Source organism: Bos mutus, chromosome 4 (genome assembly GCF_027580195.1).
Source record: "Bos mutus isolate GX-2022 chromosome 4, NWIPB_WYAK_1.1, whole genome shotgun sequence".
Taxonomy (NCBI): Eukaryota; Metazoa; Chordata; class Mammalia; order Artiodactyla; family Bovidae; genus Bos; species Bos mutus.
The window spans coordinates 71592846-71606604 of record NC_091620.1 but is presented as its reverse complement, the minus strand read 5'-3'; positions in this window follow the sequence as shown (position 1 = coordinate 71606604).

Genomic DNA, 13759 nt, shown 5'->3' with positions numbered 1-13759 from the left:
AAAAGGAGACATTATAAAGTGTCAGTGGGATGAAATGGATTCGGTACTTGAAAATATGTCAGGGGACGGATGATCAGAACTTGGGGGAGGAATAAGAGTTAACACCTGTGCACAGGTAAGAGGTTTGGGCAGTCATGCGAGTGGTGGACTTCTAGGCTATCTGCGTAGAGATGCTAGTAGGCAGCAGATTATAAGGACCTGCAGCTTCTTTCCTATGGAAATTTGCACGTATTTCTTCAGTCTGAACCCTTTTCCCCAGACTCACACTATCAGAAACCACCCTATCTAACACGTCCCCTAAGTCTCCTTATGCTCTATCAGTACAATCCATTTCTTTTCCATTTCTAAGTCTCCTTATGCTCTATCACCACATTCCAGTTCTGAAGCACCCATGGCCCATACTCATCTCCAAAGTCCTCAAAAAATCATCTCTTTCAGCTTTTCTGCTTTCTCCTCATTTTCAACAGGCCAACTCAAAGGACCACCTACACATGCCACTCTGCACAGGATCCAGTCACACTGCAGACACAGCCCTGTCTCCATTCATTCCACCCTGGAAGCATCTCTCTTCCTCCTTTCCTAACCCTACTATCACTTAAAACCACAGTAACAACAATCCCAAACTTCAAAGAGAACTTGGGAGACATTGGTCCAATTGTATGCAACAAAACTCCTGCTCTGACTAGAGCATTTAATTATGTTCACACAAATAATGCAAGGGAGAGGGTGTCTTTTTCTGTGCCCCTTAATGCTTTCAAACTGTGTGTTGGAGAAGACTCTTGAGAGTCCCTTGGACAGCAAGAAGATCAAACCAGTCAATCCTAAAGGAAATCAACCCTGAATATTCATTGGAAGGACTGATGCTGAAGCTCTAATACTTTGGCCACTTGATGTGAAGACTCTTTGAAAAAGACCTTGATGCAGGGAAAGACTGAAGGTGGGAGGCGAAGGGGACAACAGAGGACAGAGGATGAGATGGTTGGATGGCATCACTGGCTCAATGGACATGAGTTTGAGTAAACTCAGGGAGATAGTGAAGGACAGGGAAGCCATGCTGCAGTTCATGGGGTTGCAAAGAATCCGACCTGACTCAGCGACTGAACAACAACACAAAGGGCCCTCTTAGGTGATCATTTGTAAAACAAAGTAACAGTTTTCCTTAAAAGTGAATTGAAATCTCAGTCTTTTAAAGACAATGCTTGCAGCTTTGAGAAGGCAGCTCCCATTTCCAACCCCCCACGTCATTATATAAAAATCTTTGCAAATGAATTACAACAAACATATTTTAACAAATTGGAATTATACTACATATGGGAAAGAAGAAAACAAAAGATTACAGTCCTAGAAGAAAAATCTCTGGCCTCTATCAATTAGGATTAGATTTGCCTGTGGATAACAGACCCAAATAACTGGTTTGAACATGAGAAAACTTATTTTTATGGAGGTTATGCTCTTTAAATCCCAGAGACTCTTGACTTCTTACAGTTCATCATTCTGTCATCTTTGGAAGAAATGGTCTTCATTCTGATAGACGTCTAGAGTACAGGTTTCACATCTGCATTATGGACAGAAGGATGGAGGAAGAGTCCAAACAGCAAAGGAAGTGTGCACCACAGGCTCTCTTTTAGGAATTCAATTTAGTCACCATCACATCAATTTCACCAGCTGGAACTTAGTCATGTACTATGTGTGGTTGTCATAGGGACTGAAAAAGACAGCCTTTTCTGGATGGCCATGCGCTAGCAAAAAAAAAAAAAAAAAAAATACACACACAAACACACACCACACATATACAGTTGTTATTACTAAGAAAAAAGGGAAAAATGGATTTGGGCAGACCACTATTAGATTTGCTGCAGAACTAAATTTCTGAATATTTCCTTAAGACAGATTCCTACATTACTAAGTTAAAAATGTGTTTGTATTTTAAAAACTTCTTGCTGAAATGATTAGCCACCTAACAGTTGACATTCTTTTCTTTCTGGGCACACAGACCACATTTCTCGGTTCAGTTCAGTTGCTCAGTCGTGTCCGACTCTTTGCGACCCCATGAATCGCAGCACGCTAGGCCTCCCTGTCCATCACCAACTCCCAGAGTTCACTCAAACTCAAGTCCATTGAGTCAGTGATGCCATCCAGCCATCTCATCCTCTGTTGTCCCCTTTTCCTCCTGCCCCCAATCTCTCCCAGCATCAGAGTCTTTTCCAATGAGTCAACTCTTTGCATGAGGTGGCCAAAGTACTGCAGTTTCAGCTTTAGCATCATTCCTTCCAAAGAACACCCAGGACTGATCTCCTTCAGAATGGACTGGTTGGATCTCCTTGCAGTCCAAGGGACTCTCAAGAGTCTTCTCCAACACCACAGTTCAAAAGCATCAATTCTTCGGCGCTCAGCCCTCTTCACAGTCCAACTCTCACATCCATACATGACCACTGGAAAAACGATAGCCTCGACTAGACAGACCTTTGTTGGCAAAGTAATGTCTCTGGTTTTGAATATGCTATCTAGGTTGGTCATAACTTTCCTTCCAAGGAGTAAGCGTCTTTTAATTTCATGGCTGCAGTCACCATCTGCGGTGATTTTGGAGCCCCCCAAAATAAAGTCTGATACTGTTTCCACTGTTTCCCCATCTATTTCCCATGAAGTGATGGGGCCAGATGCCATGATCTTCGTTTTCTGAAGTATCTCTTAAAATAGGATATGGTCACACCAAATCGCAAAGTTGTGTCCGACTCTTTGTGACCCCCATGGACTGTAGCACTGCCACCCCTCCCCAGCCCCCGCCGCGAATCCTCTGTACATGAGATTTCCGAGCAAGAATACTGGGGCTGGCTGCTGTTTCCTTCTCCAGGGATTTTTCTGTCCTAGGGATAGAAACCATGTCTCTTGCATTGGGATGCAGATTCTTTACCTTTGAGCCACCTGGGAAGCCCATGGTCACACTGAACGGGGGCTAACAGAATTTGAGCAGAAGTGTGATGTGTGCCACTTTTTGACCTGGTCCTAGAAAACATTCCACGTTTCCCCCGTTGCCAGCTGGTCAGATGGAGAAATGTCCCACACAAACATAGATTTCACTTATTAAAGAGGACAGAGCTGGTAGCATCTGTTCCCCTATCTAGTATTTATTATGTGTATAAGAAACAAACTTTCATTTTTGAGTTATTAGCATTCAGGAGGCATTTTTGTTACCAGTGTTAACTTAACTAAGACAAAGCACTTGATAATTATTGTGAAATAATTTCCAGAAAGATTCTATCAGTTCCAACTCACAAGAAGGAGATGTATTGGGTTCTTCCCCTCAGCACAGTGAGTATTATGAATTTTTGAAATACTTTCCTATTTAACAGGAAAAAACTCATTGCTTGATACGCATTTCTTTGTTGTCTTATGAGCATTTATTTTGAAATGCTCACTAGCCTTTGTGTAACTTTGTACAGCTCCTTTTGGTTGCTACCCCTAAGGTAAAGATTTTTATAAGATTAAGATTAACCCTAGTTAAAAAGATGGATACTTCTCTGGACAAAGCCAAAATATGAAAAACAATATAAATATAAAAGATAAATGAAAGAGTTGATCATCTCTTTATTTTATAAAGCAATGAGAAATCTTCAGCCTCGAAGAGAGCTGGAGTTATGCCAGGCACCAAGAGACTTGCTTTTGAATGAAACGGTGAGTGAGTATATGAGTAGAGCCCCAATCATATGCTCCCAGAAGTACAGATTTAAAAATCCTTCACTCATTAAAGTAACTAATAAGAAAGACTATTTTCTCAGTCCATACTTAGTGGCATCAGAGGGTCTATTACCATTCCTTACCTATTATAACAGTTCAAAGAAAAACAGTGAAATTCTGGTTCCTGGAGTTCTCTACACACATATGAGGCATTTTCTCATAATTCTTCTCATCCATCCCTGACTCTGTTTTTTTCACATACCTGTCCAGCAGCAAGTATGATGTGGCCCTACTGATAGATTCTGGGGTGATTTACCCCTATGCATAACACCCTTCACTGTTGATCCTTGTGTTTTAGCATCACTTCTGGTGATGTGTGGGTGGCTGCTGGGAGCGTTGAGTGAGATGCTGTGGGGCGGGGAAGGGCTGTGGGTGAGAGGAACAGCTCCACTGTCTTCAGTGTCCAGTGAGTTCTGCCACTGGGGCCGCAGGAGGGAAGCGGTCAAGATGGGTGCTTATTCTCCTGGGTTCCTCCCTGTGAATTGGCCTCACACTCACCTGTGTCTCACAGTAAACCCACCTTACAAGTCTCTCTTCTTCCAAGTTCTAGTCATGCATCCCTGCTTTCATTCCATCAGACCTAGGGATGGTACCAGCTTAGCTCCTGTTAGCCCCAGGCTCTTAAACTATTCTTTCTTTTCTCTTATATCCTGTCTGCATTTTGAGAATTAGGTGTAAATAAACCCTTCTCAGATTATTCTCATTTGAATGTGACATCTATTTTTTATTGAGATGCAGACTTGCACTTGTGTTGCTGAAAAATGGGTAGTTGTTGCTTTGCTGCATCTTAAAGAGAATTTTAAATTTTCATATGTGAATTCATGTCTTTAAAGAAATTTGTCTTATTTGACAGTTACCAAGTTTGACAAGGAGCTTTCAGAAATGCAATCACTATACAGCCATGTGTGGTGTGTGTGTGTATAAGATATTTGTTTACCTTATATATAGTTCACACACGTATACCATGGGTACAAATCAGAATCACCCGAGGAGCTTTTCTTTCCCTATTATACTTAAACCCTACCCTAGATTTACTAGATAAGACTCTCCAGAGTAAGACTAAAGCAAAGGTAGTTTGCAAAATTTTGACACGCACTCCTACTATTTAAGATCTCCTACCATATATAATGGGCTTTCCTGGTAGCTCAGTGGTAAAGAATCCACCTGCTAATGCAGGTGACATGAGTTCAATCCCTGGGTCAGGAAGATCCTCTGGAGAAGAAAATGGCAACCCACTCTAGTATTCTTGCCTGAGAAATTCCACGGACAGAGGAACCTAGTGGGCTACAGTCCATGGGGTCACAGAGTTGGACACAACTTAGTGACCAAAAAACCACCACCATATATAATATAGTGGCAGTAACTAAGCTTCTGTAAGAGTAACCATGTGCTCAGTATCACGTGCATGGCATTTAATAAGCCCTCTGCACATGCCAAATAATAGTGGTCCTTGGTATTATAAACCCTCATTCTAGGACCCAAGGCAATGGCACCCCACTCTAGTACTCTTGCCCAGAAAATCCCAGGGATGGAGGAGCCTGGCGGGCTACAGTCCATGGGGTCACTAAGAGTCAGACACAACTAAGCGACTTCACTTTCACTTTTCACTTTCCTGCATTGGAGAAGGAAATGGCAACCCACTCCAGTGTTCTTGCCTGGAGAATCCCAGGGGCAGTGGAGCCTGGTGGGCTGCCGTCTATGGGGTCGCACAGAGTCGGACACGACTGAAGTGACTTAGCAGCAGCAGCAGAACAAGATAAAACTGCCACTCTACCATTCCCATGGGATAAGGCCCAGAGAAGTGGGAGGACCTGGATTCATTCAGGCATTAATTTTACAACGATGATAAGAAGCCATGCCAACAATTTTAATGGGGAGTTTTAACCTTCACGGCATGACATGAAGGATCAAGTTCTCATTTTGGAGGAAGAGGGACATAATTGCTAAATACTTGAGTATGCTGTCTTTAAGTATTATCATTATTAGTAATCTCCTGATTCACTGACCTTGGGCTAGACAATCTCCCTTCTTTAAAAAAATTTTTTTTTCTTTTAGATGTGCCGCATGACTTGTGGGATCTTAGTTCCCTGATCAGGGATTGAACCTTGCCCCCTGCTGTGGAAGCACAAAATCTTAATCACTGAACTGCCAGGGGATTCCTGGACAGTTCTCCCTTCTTACGGAAGACAAATGGAATCCATGCTGGCATTACAGGAAAAAAGCAAAACAAAACATTGCTCTCTTTACTGAATACTTAAATAACTCTGCAGCTTCTATCATTAACATTAGTTACTCTAGGCCAGAGGTCAGCAAACTATTTCCCATGGGGCCAATCCAACCTACACCTGTATTTGTAAATAAAATATTACAGGAACAAGCTGTGTCCATTTTTTAAAATGTATTGTTTTTACTTTCATGCTACAACAGCAGAAACTTAAGATGGAAGCTTAGATTATTACTTTCAGAATTTTTTTCTAATACAAATATTTAAAGCTATAAATTTCCCTCAAACAGCTGATTTAGCTATAGACCTTGAATAATTAAATGTTACAATTTAGCAACTCTGTAATCTGCTATGTTCTTCTGAGGACGGATTTCATAGTTGTTAGTCTGCCTAGATTCAAACTATATCCCCTTACGTTGTGCAGCAGCTGCTATCTCTGTTTAGTTCTTTCTGCTTTAAGTCATTGATTTTTAGCCTGCTTCCCAGGGATCTTCCGTCAGTCTGTGTAGGTTAGCAGTCAGTGAAGAATCTGGGTAGAGTTTGTACTAGATTTTTCAGTTCCTTTGCTGGTCTTTCTGACTTGAGCTCTCTCCACTGATATAGAAGAGTATAGGAGAAGGTGCTAAATCTAAAAAGCAGCAGTTTCACAAACTGCCTCAGTGCAGTTTTGTCTTTATTAGAATATTATTATAATAGTATAATTATTTTTTAGGAGTCCCTGAGGTTTCCCCTGTTCTTGTGTGATTTAGCAGTCACTAAGGATGTGGGCAGAATTTACACTCAGATTTTGGGTCTCCCTACTTGTGTGGCTCATCACTTTCAGGATTTCTCTCCCTTTCACCCTAAATTTGTTCTGTCAACCCTGAACTTTTCTGTGGCACTTCAAGCCAGTAAGACTGTGGTTTTCTGCCACTGGAACTGTGGATATTGGGTAGTGACTTCAGACCAAAAACAAACAAACAAAAAACCCCCAAAACCTTACAATTCTATTTTTATCTGTTGCGCTTGTGATCTTTCAAGACAGCATCTCCTGGTTCCCATTTGCTTTGACCACTTTCCAGTGCCTTTAAATAGGGCTTTTAAAAATACTTTGTTCAGATTTTATAGTTTTATCTGCAGGAAGTTTTGCTCAGCAAATTCAATTAATTCACCATTACCAGAAGCCAGACCCCTAAATAGTTGTTTTAAAGGGGTTTTGGGGCAGTTTTCAACTTTGTTGTATGCTCAGTATGAAAGAATCTATGACCATTCATTAATGATCTTTGATTCCAGTACCAATCCCAGAATTGATCTTTGATTGCAGTATCAATCCCAACGTAGAGAGAGGTCCTATGATGTGAAATTCCCATTAGCCTAATCCTGTTTATTCATGACAACTTGGTGAGTCCCCACAGAGCTATTGTCCTGAGGGACCATTACAAAATAAGAAAGCAGTTTTTTTCCCCACATATGTTTGTGTGAATGAATGAAATAAGAATAAGTTTATTCTTACAAGTCTTCTAAGATAGCAGAGATAGCATTAGGAAAATCATAAAGATCTGAATCTGAGGGATCTTGACCATGAAAGACCTGAACGTGAATCTTCAGAAAAATCATCCCTAACAATGTATAAGACTCACCTTTCCAGGCAGGGGCCCAAGAAAAGAGAAAGTAGAGGGGTATCTAACAGGTAAATAGGAACCACCTAGGGTTGGTGGAGGATCGCATAGCTCTTATCATCAATGATTGACTTTGGGGCTACATCCAATAAGTGGATAAACTTGAAATAGGAATCCAAAGATGGGTCAGCTCACCAGATAATTTCTGCTCCAAAGTGGCATGAAGACCAAGCATGTTGCTCTTTCATTCAAAGATCCAAGGGTTTTCTAGACTTTCTTCCACGTGCAAAAAAACCTTTTTTTCTGCCTAGCACCAGGCAGCAAGATGCAAACTCACCTCCCCCACCCCGCCCACCTTCTTCTTTTTTTCAGCCTGAAGAGTAACAGGAAAAAGAAAAAGCAATAAAATATTAGCAGAGCCACAAGCCTGTGTCTCTTTGATCTTCAGTTTTATCCTGACTAGCCTCCAGGTAAGAGCAAATTGCTAATGAGAAGTTTAAAAAACACAGATTAGCAGACTGAAATTTCATTCAGATGCTCTTAACCAGATGTGCCTCTTGCACAATAGCTCCAGTGCCTGTAGGCAGTTGCAAAGATTGGTGATGGTGGGGGGTGGTTTGCTGAGCTATTCAGTTTTGCCGGGCTTCCTCCAATGGTTATTTACTGGCTGAATAACAACCTGACCAACACAAAGTGTCTGCCAGTTTCCTCAGCATCTTAACCAAATAGCATTTAATATGCGTCATTCGTACTTGGGCCTCTCCTGGGCACACTTCAAAAGAAGACAAGTTCACCATGGCCCTGAGGACTTGCAACTTGAAATCTCTGGCACATCCTCATCTCTGGGGTGTTGACTGGGGAAGGGAAAAGGACCTGAACATTCTGGGGCCTAATCTCATTCTTAAGCAGTCGTCGTTTGGTTTATTCCTTGGATGTGGCAAACTGGAATTCTCTCACTGTGGCTTTGTTTTCTAGGAGGCTGGGCCTTAATCTCAATCGTAACACTGACATCTTACAATGACTGTGCACTCAAAAAATGCTCTATTTAAATTGTTTGGAATTCTGGAGAGGATATGGAGGAAAGAGAACCCTCTGACACTGTTGGTGGGAATGTAAAATAGTACAATTACTATGGAGAATTGTATGGAGGTTCCTTAAAAAACTGAAAATAGAACTACTACATTATCCAGCAATCCCACTCCTGGGCATATATCCAAAGAAAATTCTAATAAAAAAATACATGTACCCCAATGTTCAAGATATGGTACATATATACAAAGGAATATTATTCAGCCATAAAAAAGGATGAAATAATGTCATTTGCAGCAACTGGGTTGGACCTAGAGACTGTCATACTAAGTGAAGTAAGTCAAACAGAGAAAGACAAATATCATATGATATCATTTGTAGGTAGAATCTGAAGAAACGATACAAATGAGCTTGTTTATAAAACAGAAATAGAGTCACAGATGTAGAAAACAAACTTATGGTTACCAGATGGAAAAGGAGAGGGGAAGGATAAAACGGGAGATTGGGACTGACAAAGACACACTCCTATATATAAACTAATAAGGACCTACTGTAAAGCACATGGAACTCGACTCAATACTTTGTAATGACCTGTTCAGGAAAAGAATCTAAAAAAGGACTGGATGTGTATGTATATGTATAACCAATTTACTTGACTGTACAGTGGAAACTAACACAACATTGGAAATCAACTATTATATTCCAATAAATCAAACATTTTAAAAATAAATTATTCAGGCTACTGGAAACTTCAAGCAATTGTTTGGAAACTTAGAAACACCCAGCAGAAGCAGGAGTTTATCTTCCTACAAATGAAGTAACAAATGTTTAGTTCACACTTTTGGTTAAATATTTATATTAGAGATATTTTTTTGTAATGGTATTACTGAGTATTCTAATACAGCTTTTTTGTTAGCAGACTTACATGCTCATGTTACTTCATTGACATTGATATTTTGTGCCTTACATTTGTTTTATAAATATTCATTTGTGTCGATCTGTGAGATATTCTAATTAGCTGACCCAAAAAAAGTGATGTAATTAGTTGGTTCACACAATAAGCACTGAGTGAACTATTTAGTTGCCCATCTTCCAGCTGGTGACTTTTATGTCATAGTATTTATAAGGCTTCAATTTATTGATTTATCAACTTTGGGCATTCACATAGGCCCAGGGACATTGTTTCAAACAAATATAAAGTCTCTGACCTCAAGGATACATGACCAATGATAGATAAGTAAACAAGCAACTTAAGAAATTCAAATAATGATAAATGCTTCAGGGAAAATGAAGTCAAGTAATGTAGGCCAGAGTTTCTGATAGGCTAATTCAAGGATTCAGCCACATAACTTGTCGGACCAGCATTCCAGATGAGTGAACAGGAATGCATGTGGCTGAAGCAAGCCTCTATTGGAAGTCTAGGGTCCTCATTCATTCATTTGTTCATTCACTCATTCATTCAACAAAAGAGAGTGATCATAGGCCCCAGCCCTTGTCCTGGAGTCTGACTTAGCTCTGTGAAAATTATGGGGAGTCACTCTTTCCCAACTCTCAGCTTCAGCCATACAATGCCTGGGGTCACACCCACTTCTCCATTTATGATTCTTCTAGTTACTTAATGGGAAATTGCTATATAATTAGGGCTTGCTTCTCTTAGCTGCTATATGTCATGCTCTATGCTTCCCCAAAAGTGAAAGTTAAGTCGCTCAGTCGTGTCTGACTCTTGGCGACCCCGTGGACTGTAGCCCACCAGGGTCCTCCGTCCATGGGATTCTCCAGGCAAGAATACTGGAGTGGGTTGCCATTTCCTTCTCCCGGGGATCTTCCGGACCCAGGGATTGAACCCAGGTCTCCTGCATTAGAGGCAGACACTTTAACTTCTGAGCCACCAGGGAAAAGAACATCTTTATTTATACACATTAATGCCTAGCACCAGGTGTGAGGGACCCTCAGCCAAACTCTCCATACAGCTTTCTTATTCTTTCCCATAAGTCAATTACTGACTTTCTTTCCCATTTACTTTGCCATAGATGATGCTAAAATGCTAGGAATAGAAGGGATGAAAAGCACAGACCCGCAGAATTGGGGGAAGAGTTGGCATTGTCTCTTATGAGACATGGCTCCTGTGGCCCAGGCCCTTAACGATGCTGGACATGGAAGGATCTGGAAGGTGCTGAGACTCTCAGAACTCCCAGCTTAATTTCTTTCCAAGTGTTTCCAACCACACAATAATTTTAGTTGCTCACTGTCTGGACTGTATTTGTGAAAAGTTTGCAAATAGAGCATCAATCCCTTTCTGGTAATTCCTGGGAAGCTTCAAGTTTTGTTCTTTAGCAAGCATGGGATCTGAGATTTCTTCCTTTGTCGTAACTGTGTGGCTTTTGAATGTTCTTCTATGGAAAACTTGCCGGAAGGAGATGCATTTATTTGCCAAGGCCCCTCAAATGCAGGCAGGCACCAGCCTTTACATCTCTCTGGTTCCATCCACTTCGTTCCATCACCACCCGGTGAGTCCAGCATTGTCTCTCGCCTGGACCACAGCCTTAGACTCAGAACTCGGCTCCCTTCATTCAATTCGTTCTCCGCTCAGCAGCCGGAGCCTCCTCTCTTCAAAATGCAAGTCTAATTTTGCCCTGTCTGTGCTTAAAACTGTAATGGTGATCCTTCGCTCTGTGATAAAGATATAACAGATGAGCGGCTCGCTACTCTAGCCTTCCCCGCCTCTCTGGCCATCCTTCCAGACCTGTTTCCTTGCTGTGCCATGCACTTATTCAATGTTTCTAGGCCATGGTTCCTTCACTTATAAAATGGGGAGAAGAGCCCCTACCAGTAAAGGATACAATGTGCATAAATAAAGCTCAGAATGTGTGTGGAAGGCAAGAAGCTTCTTAGCCTCATGGAACATGGAAGATGGACGGTCATCACAGCTCCTTCAGCCTCCTACTCTAGCTCCCTATGCTGCTTCATCTCAGCACAGATTCAGAGCTAAGCAGCCATTTCTTCTGCAACCAGGACCCAAGTTCCATGGACCAGCTCTGCCCACACATTCCAACCCTACTGGATGACTTTCCCAGAACATCAGAGCTTCCAAAGTGGGGCAGGTGGCCCAGGCTGGAGAGAGGGCGCAGAGGTGAGTGCGGGGCTAGTGACTGCTTATATCAGCAGTGCATCAACCCACTGCTACCAGCCTCCAGGTTGCCGGGAGAGCCCTGCAAACACTATCCTGGCCTTGAGGCTAAGCAGTCAGGTTGATATCACAGAGTGATTTATTATTTCCTGCCATGTCAAATAGCCCTGGAATGTTGATTAACCTCCAAGCAGCCGAGGCTCTGTTTCAAGGATGGCAGAGTCCGAGCACTTATCCAGGACAGACTCTCTGGTCCTGAATGGACAAGTTTCCTCTGGTATCCTGTGGCCTCCTAGTTACTTCTCATTTCTGCTTTTAGCTTATTTCTTAGGTTAGAGGGAATCCATTTCACTGGCTGAAAATAGCAATGGCCAGCCAGAGCCCTTATGAGATCTGACCTGCCAAAAGACAGCTGGCAGGACCTTGCGGGACACAGAAATCACAGCCACAGCACGTGTGGGTGCTGACCTGGACGCTTGAGCACCAGCCACAGAATTTCACCAGCACCCCTTCCAGTCCTGCGAGTTTCGTGCCAGCTCTTCTGCTCGCCTTAAAAAGTACTCCAGCACTTTCTACTGGCTAGACACTATGCTAAACACTTGGCATAAAATAACTCAATTAGGGACTTGCCTGGTGGCCCAGTGGCTAAGATTCTGAGCTCCCAATGCAGGGGACCCAGGTTCAATCCCTGGACAGGGAAATAGATTCTGCATGCCACAACAAAGATCAGAGATCTTGCATTCTGCAGCTAAGACTGGTGCAGCCAAATAGATAAAACGAAACAAAATTCAAGTAATCTTTATCTCAAATCTGAAGCCAAAACCACGACGACTCTCGCTTTACAGGTGATGAAAGAACCACTGAAAGATGAAAGCATTTACCCAAGGTCACTTAACAAGTAAGTGTCTGACTCCAGAGTCCACACTTGGAATTTAGCCACCATACTATGTGGGCTTCCCTGGTGGCTCAGCTGGTAAAGAATCTGCCTGCCAATGCAGGACAGCAAGAGATGTGGGTTTGATCCCTGGATCAGGAAGATTCTGTGGAGAAGGAAAGGGCAACCCACTCCAGTATTTTTGCCTCTCTCCACGGACAGAGGAGCCTGGCTGGCTACAGTCCATGTGGTTGCAAAACGTTGGACATGACTGAGCACACATGCCTATGTGGTCTTCAGAGGCCTTTAGTATCTATGCACTCTGGCCTTGTGAACCAAACCAGGTAATAAATTCGAAGCACTCAAAATAGTCCCAATGGGGCTGGCCTAGAGTAAGCATTCAGTAGATGCCCTTCCCTTCACATAGAGATAACCTGGAGGGGTACTGAGAATAACAGGCTCTTAGCCAGGCTGCCGGCTCTGCCGTGTCTGCCACTAGGTTTGGGGCCTCAGCAAGCTGAGTGATCTCTCTCTGCTTCCTGGGACCTAGGAATAATGATGATATGTATGTCCTACGGTTATTGTGAGTATTAAAGGAGTTAATATTTGTCGAGAGCTTAGGACAGAGCCTGGAACTTACTAGCTGCCGCCTTTGCTAAAATACATAGAGGTTCATGTGCATCTGGGGGGGCACTAGGGTGGGCTGGACTGTGTGTCCTTGGAGACCTGGATCTCAACTCCTGGTTCTGTTTCACTGCCCAGGTCACCTTGAATAAACCATCTGCCCTGTCTAAGCCTTGCTCCTATCGCAGAGCTACGTGAGGATGAGATGAGGTGTGCAGGAAAGCACAGAATTAGACATGAATTAGGTGCTTAATAAATGTTGTTCTGTCTTTTTCCCAGGCAGGTCTCTATTGTGTCACAAATATGGAAGCTAGTTTCTGCCCTCAAATCTTTCCACTGTCTTGCCTGTGATACTCCATTGTTTCATGTTCCCTCCCTGTCCTCTCTTCTGACACCTTGGGAATGCCTTCAGCTCCAACTTTCTGTGACACTCTGAGGGCCTAAGAAATTCTTGGAGATGTTCTAATTACAGCAGTTCTGAATTTCTAATTGGCCAAAAGGGACCACAGGTCAGTTGGCAATTTCCCAGACCTTTCCATAGAGAGGAA